The 15,151-nt window shown below is 34.1% G+C and overlaps 1 protein-coding gene across 3 annotated transcripts in view; it reads left to right on the top strand.

Moving 5' to 3' along the window:
* The window catches only part of NALCN (sodium leak channel, non-selective), a 407,611-nt gene that overhangs the window by 20,407 nt on the left and 372,053 nt on the right, over positions 1 to 15,151 (top strand). The gene's annotated exons all lie outside the window — the stretch shown is intronic.

Genomic DNA, 15,151 nt, shown 5'->3' with positions numbered 1-15,151 from the left:
GTTCAGGTAATAATGGATTAAATACAAACACAATGCAGATTTTAACAAGGTGGCATTGTTAATTTTATCTTGAAGTAATCAGCACAGCTTTATATCTCATTAAAACTGGTATTCAATGTTTAAATGCTAACTGAGATTTGGGTCAAATATGATTAAATATGAGGTCCTGAACTGACTTGAAATGTATCATCCCACTGAATTTTCACCATTGTGACCTTCCCAAAAAGTCATAATTTTATTGATACCATTTTTGTACCACATGCTTAATGTTGACATGCATGTTAACACAGATGAAAGAGTACATTTGATTTGACATTGCATGCTTGTATTTTAAAGTTAATTTATTTTCCAAAAGTGTGATGCTGGATTATAAAAACGTTCTGTTCTGAATTTTTAGGAAGCTTCTAATGTTTTCCATAGTGACTACATCAATTTACATTCCCACCAACAGTGCACAAAGGTTCCCTTTTCTCCACATCCTTGCCACCATTTGTTATCTTTTATTTAACAGGTGTTAAGTGATATCTCATTTTGTTTTTGGTCTTACTTGCCTGATGATTGGTGAAGTGGAGCATGTATTCATACTTTTCATATACTTGTTGGCCATTCGTATCTCCTTTTTGGAGAAATCTATTCAGGTATTCTGACCTTTTAAAATTGGATTATTTATTGATGACTTTTTGATATTAAGTTATATTGTGTATGTATCAGATTATCAAGTTGTGCACCTTAAATACGTGTGATTTTAATTGTCAGTTATATAATAAAGCTGGAAAGAAACTTAAAGTTTTAATCAGACAGTTTTAGCAAAAAAATCATCTGTCATAGGCAATTTACACATTACTGGCTTTGTATCTTTGTACTTATAAGTTTGTTTTGGTTTTACAGTTGCATGAGAAATATGTACATATGAAGATATTTAAGTTACAATATAATAAAATACATTATCTCACATAGGGGCACTATGATAATTTTTAGTGGACCTCACATTTCTCAATATTGAGTTATTATGCTCTTATCAGTTAACTTTAATCTAATTTTTAGAACTTTTGTTTAACACCCATCTGCTAAAGAACATTTTGTGAGTTTTTTCCATGCTTTTCTACTTTCATTTATTTGCCAGCAGTGCTGAATTTTTTACCTCTCACTCAATTTTTCAGTTTCTTTACCCAGAATAATTTGCAAATATGTACTATGTTTATTCGCTTATATGATATACTTTTTTCACATATATAGGATATTATGCATATGTAGGTGTACATTATTTTAAGCATTGGGTTACTCTTAATATGTTTCACATTGTTTGGAACAGAGCTGTATATTTTAGCTCTTCAAATAGTAAGTGTTTCATATATTGGCATGGACAAAGGTAGGTTTACAGTTGTTTGTTTGGAAAATAATACAATAACTAAAAATAACATACCAGAATAAACTGTTTTGTGTGTTCACAACTGTAAACCTACTTTTGCCCATCTATGTACACTGACTTCCAACTAAAATATTACTAAGGAACTGTCGTGTTTTGTTATTTAGAAACTAACTCTAGTATATCATATGTCTTCTGTGTCAAAGACTGTGTATGAGTCAATGTACACACATGGCACAGATTTGGGGAATGTTGGACTTTTATTTTTGGAAGAATTTTTTCCATGCATAAAGCTACATTAGTTCATAGTAAAATATTTATAGAAGCAAACCTGTGTATTGTTGCCCAACCAGCATGCACAACTCTTTAAAGTTATAAACTAGCTTGGTTTGGCAATGTTATGGTATATAACCATATATACATAAAATTCACACTTAATGTTTAAGGTGTGATCTAATAATAACTAGTTTACAAAATTATCTGCAGCCAACCAAACTCAGAAGCTTTATTATTCAGAAGTACTGAAGCTATGGCTTTCCAGTAATTGACCTAATGATTTGCCATATATATTAAACTATAAATTCAAATTTAAATATTAAATATTTAATATATATAAGATATATATGGTATAAATATAAAAGAAAGTTATATTTTAAAACCCAACTACAATTTCCAGTCATCCAGTAAACATGAATCAAGCACTTAAATGATCTCCTAACTTCCTCAAGAGAAAAGAAAGCACAGAGCAGAACCCCAGTCTGAGAGAATGCCTGGCCCACTTTGTAGAACTGGCTTATAAAGTACATCTAGGCACTTCTAATTTTCTGTATCCAATTTATTTCTGAAAATATGCTGGATATGTTTTCAGAAAACAGGATCCTGTATTCCATTATTTTAAAAGGGAAAACATGCATTACTGCAACCCTAACCAGTATCTCGAAATATCATTAAATTACTCTTTCACATAGATAACTACCCATCTGCTTATTTATATGTAATAAACAGTGCTTATACACCCACCCATAGTTCAATTATATATACTTATTGAATTCAGTAGTGGACTTCCACCTAAGGTGGAGGCATAGGTAGATACACTTTGCCTCCTTGCACAACCACAAGAAGGACAACAAATTTAAAAACAAAAAGCAGCCAGAACTGCCAGAAAATCGAACCGTATGGAAATACGAAAACCAAGAAGTTAAAGAAGAAACATTCATCCAGACTGGTAAGAGGGGTGGAGATGGGCACCCAGGGTGGAAAGGACCATGGCAAGGCAGTGACTGGAGGACTGAGCTGGTGAGACAGCAGATGGCAATCCCGCATTTGTGTGTCGATAAACTGGGAAGAACAACAGGGGAGTGAGACAGACTGTGCAACTCAGGGTTCCAGCCAGGAAAAGAAAGCCTCAACACCTCTGTCTTCAGAAACCTGTGGGGATTGTGGTATTGGGAGAAACTCCCAGCTTCACAGGACTGTGTTGGAGAGACCCACAGGGTCTTAGAATGTACACATACATGCCCACCCAGGTATCAGCACCAGAGGCCCAATTTGCTTGTAGGTAGCAGGGGAAGTGATTGAAAGCCAGCTGAGAACTCAGCAAGTGGCATTTTATCATCTCTGACCTCTCCCCCACATACAGCACCACAACTCAGTAAAGAGGGTTGCCCCACCTTGGTGAATACATAAGGCTCCGCCCCTTACAATGTAAGAGGTGCACTGAGACAAAGAAATATGGCCCAGAGGAAGTAAAGCTATCATTATTTGCAGATGACATGATAGTGTACATGGAAAACCCTATAGACACCACCAAAAAACTACTCAACCTAATAAGTGAATTTGGCAAAACAACGGGATACAAAGTCAATATACAGGAATCAAAGACATTTTTGTATACCAACAATAAAATAGAAGAAGAAATCAGAAAAAAAATACCATTTGATATAGCAACAAGAAAAATAAAGTACCTAGGAATAAATTTAACCAAGGAGGTGAAAGACCTGTACACAGAAAACTATACAATATTGAAGAAAGAAATTAAGGAACACACAAATAAATGGAAGCATATACTGTGCTCATGGATTAGAATTAATATCATCAAAATGTCCATACTCCCCAAAGCAATTTATAGATTCAGTGTAATCCCCATCAATATACCAATGACGTATTTCACAGAAATAGAACAGACATTTCAAAAATTTATTTGGAACCATAAATGACCCCGAATAGCCACAGCAATTTTGAGAAAGAAACACAAAGTAGGAGGGATCACAATACCGGACATCAAATTCTACTACAAAGCCACTATACCCAAAACAATCTGGTCCTGGCACAAGAACAGACCCATAGACCAGTGGAACAGAATAGAAAGCCCAGAAATAAGCCCAGGTCTATATGGGCACCTAATATTTGACAAAGGGGCCAGAAGCATAAAGTGGAGTAATAATAGCCTCTCCAACAAATGGTGTTGGGAGAGCTGGACAGCTACATGCAAAAAATTGAAATTGGATCATCAGCTGACACCATACACAAAAATAAACTCAAGATGGATAAAAGACTTAAATATAAGTCGCAACACCATCAAAGTCCTAGAGGAGAACATTGGCAGGAAACTCTCAGATATCCCACGCAGCAATTTTTCCCCCTATATGTCTATCCTAAAGCAAGGGACATAAGGGAAAGAATAAACAAGTGGGACCTCATCAAAATAAGAAGCTTCTGCACAGTGAAAGAAAACATCAGCAAAATGAAAAGGAGCCAACCCTATGGGAAAATATATTTGTTAATGATACACCAGGTAGAGGTTTGATCTCCAAAATATATAAGGAATTCACTCAACTCCACTCCGAGAAGACAAATGATCCAATAAAAAATGGGCAAAGGACCTGGGCAGACGCTTTTCCAAGGAGGAGATACAAAGGGCCCAGAGACATTTTTAAAGGATGCTGGGCATCACTAGCCATCAGAGAAATACAGATCAAAAGCTCAATGAGATACCACATCACACCGGTCAGAATGGCCATCATAAACAGATCAACAAACAACAGGTGCTGGGGAGGCTGTGGAGGAAAGGGAACCCTAGTACACTGTTGGTGGGAATGCAGACTGGTGCAGCCACTGTGGAAAGCAGTGTGGAATTTCCTCCAAAGTCTGAAAATGGAACTTCCTTTTGATCCAGTGATTCATTCCCCTGTTGGAACTATACCCTAAGAATCCCAAAAGGCCAATTCAAAAGAATCTATGCACCCCAATGTTCATAGCAGCACAATTTACAATAGCCAAGTGTTGGAAGCAACCTAAATGCCCAACAGTAGATTATTGGATCAAAAAACTATGGTACATTTACACAATGGAATACTATGCAGCAGAAAGAAAAAAAGAACTACTACACTTCACAACAGCATGGATGGAACTAGAGAGCATTATGCTAAGTGAAATAAGCTAGGGGGCAAAAGACAAATACCTTATGATCTCACATATAAGTGGAACCTAACCAACAAAACAAAGATACAAGGAAAATAAAACCAGCAACACTGAAAAAAAAAAAGAAAAGAAACCAACAGAGACAAGAGGGAAAGAGGGAGGAGTGAGCAGGGAAAAGGAAGGGAAGGGGCAAGTCAAGGAACATATAGCAAGGACTCATGTACAAAGACAAAGTGGGGAAGGATTGAGGGAGGGAGAGGGGAGAAGGGGGCAGAGGAAAGTTTGGGGGGGTAGGCGGAGACAAATGTATATGAAAAAATAAATAATTTATTAAAAAATAAATAAAATTAAAATTAAAAAAGAAAGAAGTTTCTAAATGCTGGCTTCAATCTGAGCCTCCACAACTTGAGAAATGTTTATGAACAAATTGCATCAACAAAACTCTAGGGATTGGAGGTGTTTTCAAGGAGAAATTTCCTTAAGGAGTTCACAGAAACTTCAAGAGGTTTAAATGAGATATTGTGACTAACAATGATTTTATAAATAAGGAAAACAATTTTATTATAGCAGGATGGTATGTTAATTTTACAACAATACTTAACTGATTTTTATGTTTTAAGCTTTTAGGCTACAGCAAATTACTGAGAGCACGATGACACTATACAAATTGGTGAAGACTCACTTTATGCTTTAGAGGTGGATATACTTTCTAGCACATAAACTGCAGAGTCTATATCATTACTTCTGGATTTGCTATTTTCTTGGAAATCCTTAAAAAATGGCACTACTTTAAATTAAAGCTGTTATTAAAATGATAAAAAATAAAATAAATGATGGATAAAAAAGAATATTTCAGATGAATGTATTTAGTTCTTCTAAATATAGAAAGCAAGCACAATAATGTACAATATGTGTCATAGAAACAAAACTTTATAATACAAACTTTTAAACTAAAGTAAAAAGCAAAAAAACCTGAGAACAGTTATTTCAAATAAAACAAAGAATCAAAGAATCAAATCTATATGAATAAGAAAGGAACTAATATGCTGATGAAACATAGAGAACCACTAGAAAGATGCTGAAAAGATCTGAGCAGAGTTGTCAGGCAAACGAAATTACAAAAGGTAAACAAACAAATGGAAAAATACTGACCCTTACTAAAAACAATCTTGAGTTAGTATTTCATGCCATTTAAATAGGTAGACATTTATTTTAAATTATATTATTCACTATGGTTAAATATGAAACAATATTATTGGGAATTGTAAGCTAATGTACATCCCTTTAAAAGCAATGTGACAAAATATACCAGAATTCATGAAGTAAGAAATCAGGTCCAGACAAGTTAAAAGATATTTGCCAAAAAAAAAAAAAAAAAAGAGTTCACACCAGCTTTACCTATACCACAAATATTTAGAAGCATTCCAAATGCCTAACGTTTGGAGAATAATTATTTCAAAGCTAATGTTACCATTGTTTTTTAATTTTCTTCTCCTCTACCTCAGAAAACTAATAATTATACATTTTACTAATACCTTTCATTATAATGGCCAAATAATATCATACCAATATTTTTCTTCTATTCTTGGTGAATAGAATCTTTTTATATTCAAAATTTACTATTTTAATATTGCATTTCTCTATCATCTGCAAATCTAACAAAATACAGTATATGATAAATATCTTGAACAAACTACACACATGTCCCAAGATTGGCCCATTGTATCAATATAAAATTAAGACACTCTTTAAAAGATCTTGGTCCCACAAGGGTTTGATCTCCAAAATATATAAAGAACTCGCACAACTCCACTCCAGGAAGATAAACAATCCAATTAAAAATTGGGCTAAGGTCCTGAACAGTCACTTCTCCTAGGAGGACATACACAGGACCCAGGGACTTATGAAAGGATGCTCAACATCACTAGCCATCAGAGAAATGCAAATTAAAACCACAATGAGATACCACTTCATATAAGTCAGAATGGCCATAAACAAATCAACAAACAACAAGTGCTGGTGGGGTTATGGAGAAAAGTGAACGTTAGTACACTGTTCATGGGAATGCAGACCGGTGCAGCCAATGTGGAAAACAGTTTGGAATTTACTCAGAAAGCTAAAAATGGAACTGGCTTTTGATCCAGTGATTCCACTGTTGGGATTATACCCTAAGAATCCTGAAAAACCAATTCAAAACAACCTATGCACCCCAATGTTCATAGCAACACAATTTACAATAACCAAGTGCTGGAAGCAACCTAAATGCCCATCAGTAAATGAGTGGATCAAAAAACTGTGGTTCATTTACACAATGGAATACTATGCAGCAGAAAGAAAGATGAAACTCCTGCCCTTCACGGCAGCATGGACGGACCCGGAGAGCATTATGCTAAGTGAAACAAGCCAGGGGGTGAAAGACAAATACTATATGATCTTACCTATAAGTGGAACCTAATCAACAAAACAAACAAGCAAGAAAAGTATAACCAGCAACATTGAAAGAAAGAACAAACTGACAGTAACCAGATGGGAGGAGGAAAGGGGGTAATGGGGAAAAGAAGGGGAAGGGTCAAGTCAAGAAACATGTATAAAGGACCCATGGACAAAGCTAAAGTGGGGAAGGATTGAAGGTGGGAGGTTGGCGTGGGTGGGCAGGGGAGAATGGTGGCAGGAAAATGGAGACAAACATATTTGAATAATAGTAAAAGAAAACCTTGTTTCCCCCCACCACCAAAAAAAGAAATATGGCCCAAATGAAAGAACAGATCAAAGCTCCAAAAAAGGATCTAAGCAATGAGGAGCTAGCCAACTTATCAGAGGCAGAGTTCAAAACACTGGTAATCAGGATGCTCACAGAAATGGTTGAGTACGATTGCAAAATAGAGGAAAAAGTGAAGAGTATTCAAGGTGAGATAAAAGACAAAATAAAGGGAACCAACAGTGAAGGGAAGGAAACCAAGATGTAAATCAACAATTTGGAGCAGAAGGAAGAGATAAACATTCAACAAGAACAGAATGAAAAAAGAAGAATTCAAAAAAATGAGGAGTGTCTTAGGAACCTGAGGGACAGCTTTAGACATTCCAACATCCAAATCACAAGGGTACCAGAAGCAGAAGAGGAAGAGCAATAAATTGAAAACTTACTTTAAAAAATAATGAAGGAGAACACCCCCAATCTGGAAAGGAAATAGACTTCTAGGAAGTCCAGGAAGCTCAGAGAGTCCCAAAGAAGTTGGACCCAAGGAGGCACACACCAAGGCACGTCATAATTACATTACCCAAGATTAAAGAGAAGGAGAGAATTTTAAAAGCAAGATAAAAGGATATAATTACATACAAAGGAGTTCCCATAAGACTCTCACCCATTTTCTCAAAAGAGACTTTACAGGCAAAAAGAGCCTGGAAAGAAGTATTCGAAGTCATAGAAGGCAAGGACCTACATCCAAGATAACTCTATATAGTAAAGCTATCATTTAGACTGGAAGTGCAGATAAAGTGCTTCCCAGATAAGGTCAAGTTAAAGGAGTTCATCATCACCAAGCTCTTATTATATGAAATGTTAAAGGGACTTATCTAAGAAAAATGAGATAAAAACTATGAACAGTACAATGACAACAAATTCACAACTATCAACAACTAAACCTAAAATTACAAACAAAAACAAAAACTAAGCAAACAACTAGAACAGGAACAGAAACTCAGAAATGGAGAATACATGGAGGGTTATCAGCAGGGAGGGGCAGGGAGGAAAATGGGGGAAAAGGTACAGGGAAAAAGAAACATAAATGATAGGTACAAAATAGACAGGGGGAGACTAAGAATAGTATAGGAAATGGAGAAAACAAAGAACTTATATGTACGACCCATGGACATAAACTAAGTGGTGGGGAGCAGGATGGGATGCTGGTGGGAGGGAGGGTGCGGGGTAGAGGAGAATAAAAGGGAGGGAAAAAAAGGACAACTGTAATAGCATAATCAATACAATATACTTTAAAAAATTCAGTAGTAGATGTTTTGTATGCACTGCACCAAAATAGCAACATATGCTCTTATATAAATAAGCAGAGAAACAATAAATTAAAGTACCATGTATCATGAGGCATCACTTTGCAGATCCTTAAGAAAGAAAAAAAGCTAATTATACTTTGATTGTAGTATGCCATATTATAATGACTCATCAATAATAAAATATATTCTAAATTCAGAAACATTAAATTGTGTTTGGGGGATGGTAGAGTATGTCTTAAAATTGGTGAAATATGTGGGGGGAAGGCAGAGGCAAATGTATTTAAAAAGTAAATAAATTAATTAAAAAAATAAAATAAAAAAAAGAAATATACAAAAACAGGTTTCATTTCAATAATAAAGGAACAATAAAAATAAAAAAAAAATGGTGAAATATGAGCACACTGAGGTTGATAAACTTGAATTTTGGGGCCCATGAAAGGCTTATAGATCAAGGAGAAAATAGAGAAGAAGAAAGCATCGATTCACTTACCACTTTCCACTGTTAAGTAGATAAACAATGCCAGACAATATTTAGCCCAAAAGAGGAACAGAGCATTTGACACACTACACCTTTTTGCAAGATTCATGGAAAACTTAAATGTTTTCATTGGCACACATGCATATTCATTATGGTGGTTCTAGTTACATCTAGTGATTTGGGGGCAAATATTTTTGCAAATGGTAAGAGTGATGATTTGGATAATGAGAATTCAGATAGTAAGAGATAAGCCTTTAGTGTTTTGTGAAAATACTATAATGGTAGGTAAAAGGAATGTGGGGAGGAAACATAAAATAATGAAAAAATTCTGTTTGGGCATATTATATAAAAGCCTTGAAGAAAGAAGAATGTGAATGTCTTGAAAGATGAGTGAATGTGGTCTATGACATGGGCATTGGGGCATGGAAGTAAAGGATTTCACAGAAGGAGAAAAGGAGTACTCCAAGACAAGACATGGAAGAGCCTAGTGCTTTGGAGATCTCTAAGTAATCAAGAGTAGCAGATGAGAAATGCACAGGGAGCAGCTGGAGAGGATTCTGCGAAGGTGAGCCGGCTGCACCTTGGAGAACCTTGCAGACCCTGCAGAGAGTTCAGACTTTATTCCATCATCAGTAAAGATGCATGGGGGATTTGAATCTGAGAGTGACAAGATCTTATTTGTATTTGAGAAGTTCACTTTGGAGGTAACATAACTGATGCACTACAAGAGAGAGAAATTGAAGCTGAAAGTCCTATCAAAACATGTCTTTAAAAATTTTTGTTAAAGGAATGCATTTAAGGATTTCACATATTTTATAATGTTTTCCAAGCTTGAAGTTACCTTCCAATTAATTTCCACTCTTTAATAATTTGTTTTTAATTGTCTCCTCCACTAATTCCTGCTCTGAAAGACATTCTAGTTCCCCAAATCCCTTAAGAGAGGCAAAAATAAACCATTTCAAAGATGCATGTTTGTGATGTTGCAGAGCATCCAATGTATTACTGTAGATGGCGAATTCTTCAAACAATTCTCAATCATCTACTTTCCATCTGGCAAGAGACCTAGGTAAAAGAAACATGCATCTTCTGAGCACTGTTGAAGTAATAAATAATAATACTAAGACACAGTGACAGATGGGCCCTGGAAACTCAGAGTCATATATCATGGACTCATGAAACTATACCTGTGCATATCATTTTATAAACTGCAAACTATATCCTTATAAATGCCTTTAGGTAAATGGGTTTGTATCTCTGCTTGTTAAATACTTGCATGGAAATTTAAGTTACTCTCTTATACTGTGTAATTGGCAGCTTCAGAGTGTTTGCCCTTATAAAAATTGACAGGCAGCTCTTGCATAGCTCATCTCTCAGCCTCTACCATGCTGATTTTTGCCTATAACTCAGCCAGACTCTCTGGCCTCCATTTCCTGTTGATACAGCAAACAAATTAAAAGCTTTCTTTCATATTTGAGGTGTTAAATCTTCTTGAGTACCACTGGGTGTTCATGTGTGTTATTCTGATTGAATATTTTAGAAGCAGGTAAAAAGGCCAATTTATTACTTGCCAGTATTATAACTCAGGCATCATACAGTAGGATATTAAAAGGATCTGGATATGATTATAAGTTGAATCAAAAGAAACCTTTAACCAGTTATGTTTAACAGCACTTAAACATGTAAATTGAAAAAGAGACAATTTGCTGAATATGTCAGACACAAAATATAATATGACATTTTATTTCATAGTGCCAGGTTTAAATGTTGTTTTCTATTTATTAAAAAACTGTTTTAGATGTATGGCACCTTAGTAAGTATGTATAATGTTTAATATTATATCCATTTCAAATCAATCATATTTACATAAAATTTACATATTTACATATAAATTACATAAAACTGGACATGATTTCTATTTGCTTGACATGTAGCCTTTGCTTATTTAAGCTATAGTAATTCATGAAATATCCAAAAGTTATCTAATAATTTTATATGTGATCCTTCATGATCACATAGGGAAAGAAATTTAAGATATTACTTTGAAAGGTAGTAAGCACATTTTTACTTTTTTGTCAGGAGTCAAAGAATCATTTCTTTTATGGAACAATACCAGGAGTTTCAGTGATTGGATGGATGAGTGGGTGCCTTCATAAAACATATGAATTGACTTCTTACTGTATACATTGTAATCCACAGAACCTCTAAGACATGATTCATGTGCTTACCTAATAACTCATTTAATATTTGCTGTATGTCACACACTATGTTGGGTGGCAGGAATGCCTACTGAAATTGTCTACTTTAAAGTCTCAAGGTGCTACTGATTTTCAGAACAGACCACAACAGAGACAATGGGGTATAGACTTTCTTTAATGCAACATCAAAAAATTACATCTGATAAATTTAAGGGTGTAAAATATAAATATAAATTAATTAAACCACCAAATGGGGATTACAAAGAGATTACAAAGGACTTTTCTGTAAATTACACAATAATTACATTATTTATATACATGAGCTGAGTTGTCATTTGTTGGATGATGTGTGAATGAAAACATTGATCATAGTAGGCTGTGGTCAGATCAGAGAACAGAAGGAAAAAACTGTCACAGACATGGGAGAATTTTTCAGGAAGACAAACAATGAACACTAAAAAGCAAAAAGTTATTTAAAAATGGGAAAAATCTGAGTGGTATTGGGTTTTTTATCCCATGACTATAATACTGCTTATTAAAAGTTTTTGTAACTATTGAATGACTCTTGGGAATATGAACCCCAAAGTAATATGCAAAATGTATGTTCAGTGGATTATTTCACATATTTACCAGAAAAGTAAGAAGAAGCCAGTTCTACTTGACCATTACATACCACCTAGTGTGTGGTAGTCTTGTTGGCTTGGTTACAGGTAAATGCCACTGTGAACATCTGGAAAGTCTAAAACAGAAAACACTCTGAATAAAGCAACTAAAATTACTTCCTAACTCAAAAATATTTTCTATGTTGCGTAGCAGAAGTTTTCCTAAGCCAGTTTTCCATAATATGAGGTCATTTGAAATTAGAATGTGCTTGCATGCTTTTGTTTTATTCAGGATCACCACCACAGGATCTAAAATGTTTTAAAATAACCTATCTTTTTATATTGTTCCAAATATACTTTAGGTCAGATTTGCAACATCAGTTTCCTTATCAAACAGATTTGTATAGTAAATGAGAAGCAAAATTCAGCCAACAATGTTGTTATTGATAGCTTTACATTCTGAATTTGTGAGGTCCAGATTTTTCAAATTTGACTTTATTTGTGCCAACTAACAAAATGATTTTTGTTAAATCTAAAATGTTCACCTTTTTAAAAATTTAATTTTGAAAATCTATTTTTAAAAATATAACATATGAGCATTAATCAAGAGAGATACATATGGATATACTGTGAAAACTATGTCTCTCTTGGCCACTTCCATTCTCCTCCTAAGAAAATATCATTGTTTATCCTCACTTTTTACATTTTAAATAATCCTCAATCTAATGGAAGCGTTCATCCTCTATCCTATTGAAAATAATTCATTACTAAAGCAGATTATGAGCAATAAAAGAAGTTAATTACAGTGATACTATATATAATATTTTCAATTACCAAAAAGAAAATAATTTGCGAAAAATACCATATAAACTCATTCTGTTTGGGTACCTGTGTCCCCAATGATCTATAATTATTATTTTTCTTTTGCCTAACATTTACTTTTAATTGTCCCTATTTTAAAACAGTTCTCTTCTGAGTCCCATAAAATTTCAGTTTTTGTTTTTGGATTTCTTTGTATTTTTTTAAAGAATTTTTATGAGTTTATTAGAGCCAAATTGACAACAATTGCCAGGAAGCAAAACCTCAAGGGATTGAAAAAATGCTTCAGAAAATGGCAATTTTACCACTTATTTTACACATCAGAATCAAAGGGGAAGACATAAGGGGGTTACATGAAATCCATTGGTGATAGATTAGGAAGTGGGGAAAAGCAAAGCAGGGAAATCTCTGGGGCTGGATTAAAAGTAAAAGGAATAGACAGGTACTTTTACATAGGAAAGTATAGGATAGTAAACAGTTGACATTTATAAACAATCACAACTATACCTGCTTCTTAAAATAATGACAAATGGTATTTCCTCTCTCTTTTTGCCTAACAGACAAGTAAAGAACATATTTATTTAATAAAAGTCAGTTTGAAAATATACACTTTCATTTTTCTAAATAACAATATCAACATTTACTGTACATTTTACATTTTTAAAAAATTAACTGTGAATATAAGTTACCATAGGACAAGAGTACTTGTTTTGTTCACTCTTTTATCACTACTGCTTTGAACACTGCCTGGTTCATAGAGATATTCTATGCACGGAGTGAATGAAAGAATAAACAAATTAAAAAATTGTGTTTTTTTTTTTTGTTAAGCAGTTCAAGGGAATCTTCAAAGCACAACTGCAATTTGTATTCCATTGTTTTTTGAACATTAATCAAAACTGGTATCAGAGAAAATTATATCTGGGTTATAATTAATTTATATTTTCAGTTAATTATGTAATATACAAGGCAAATATGAAGGCTGTGAGAAAAGATGCCTTGTGAGGTTCTAAAAACAACTATAATCTTTAATTATTTTATCTATATTTAATATGTATGCATGTGTATATGTAACTAGTAAATCCTGAGATGTAGATTTTCTCTTCATCAGGTTTAAAATATCACATGATGATCATAGCAGCTAATTTAATAGGATCATTGTCCTCCTAGTTATCCAAACCCCAAGCCTTAGTGTTTGCTCTCATATCTCTTTTGTGTCTTCTTAATACACATTGCATTTGGTTGATTCTCTTGGCACTGAAAAAATTATTTGTGCATTCATTTGGAAACGCAATTTTCTCTAAACTTACCATTGAATTAATCTTATCCAACCCACCATATTTTTGGCTTTATTATAAGTTATTTTGCTTTTATATTAGCTGGTGTGTGCATATCTATTTTTCTAAACAAAATTAGTGTGTATGTGTTTCACTAGTCGTTATACATCCTCTCCTGTAAAGTAGGTGCTTAACCACTGTTCATTAAATTGAGTTTATACTTCATATCTGGATTAGTTAACTTTCATTTGGGGTTAATCATACCATTAGTTTTATAAACAACAAAATATTTCTGGAAACTTCTCAAGGAAACTTTGATTAATCAAATTGTTACTAAGAGTGGAAGATTCTGAAATTTATTTTCCTAAATATCCTACAATATATGTTACCATTTTATTAAAAATCTTGGTATTATGGTCTGATTTTTATGTAAAATGTGGGTTCAACCACAGTGGTATTGATTAGATGTGACCTAATTCAGAATAGAGGTTCATGGATTATTGCAGAAATTGTGACTTAATAGGGTGGTCCTAAGAAAGCAAAGGCCTTTCTATTTAAAGCTTTGAATTCTAACTTCATATTGTTTTCTGTTTTGTTATTACAAAGGAAAGTTTCTCTAAAATTATCTTTTTATAAATAACATGCATTCTAATGTCAAAGTAGATTCACTACTATAAAAAGGGAAGTAGGCCCTGGTCAGTGAGGCTCAGTTGGTTGGTTGGAGCTTTGTCCCATAACTGAAAGGTTGTGGGTGTGATAACCAGGCAGAGCACACACCTATGTTGTGGCTTCAATCCCTGGTCCCAGTGTGGGCACATGTGATCCTGGGTCCCAGTTATCCCCAGTTCTTCTGCATTCATCAGGCAACTAACTAATTGATTCTTTTGCATTGGCGTTTTTCTTTCTCTCTTCTTCTCTAAGAACAATGAAAAAAATGTCTTTGGGTGAGGATAAAAAAATTAAAGAAGTATATTTTATTTATCTTTGTT

Source organism: Pteronotus mesoamericanus, unplaced genomic scaffold (assembly GCF_021234165.1).
Source record: "Pteronotus mesoamericanus isolate MK-2021 breed Mesoamerican mustached bat unplaced genomic scaffold, CSHL_Meso_final contig_26, whole genome shotgun sequence".
In the NCBI taxonomy this organism is placed as follows: domain Eukaryota; kingdom Metazoa; phylum Chordata; class Mammalia; order Chiroptera; family Mormoopidae; genus Pteronotus; species Pteronotus mesoamericanus.
Note: the sequence above shows the minus strand (reverse complement) of the source record. Positions and strands in the feature narration are given on the sequence as shown.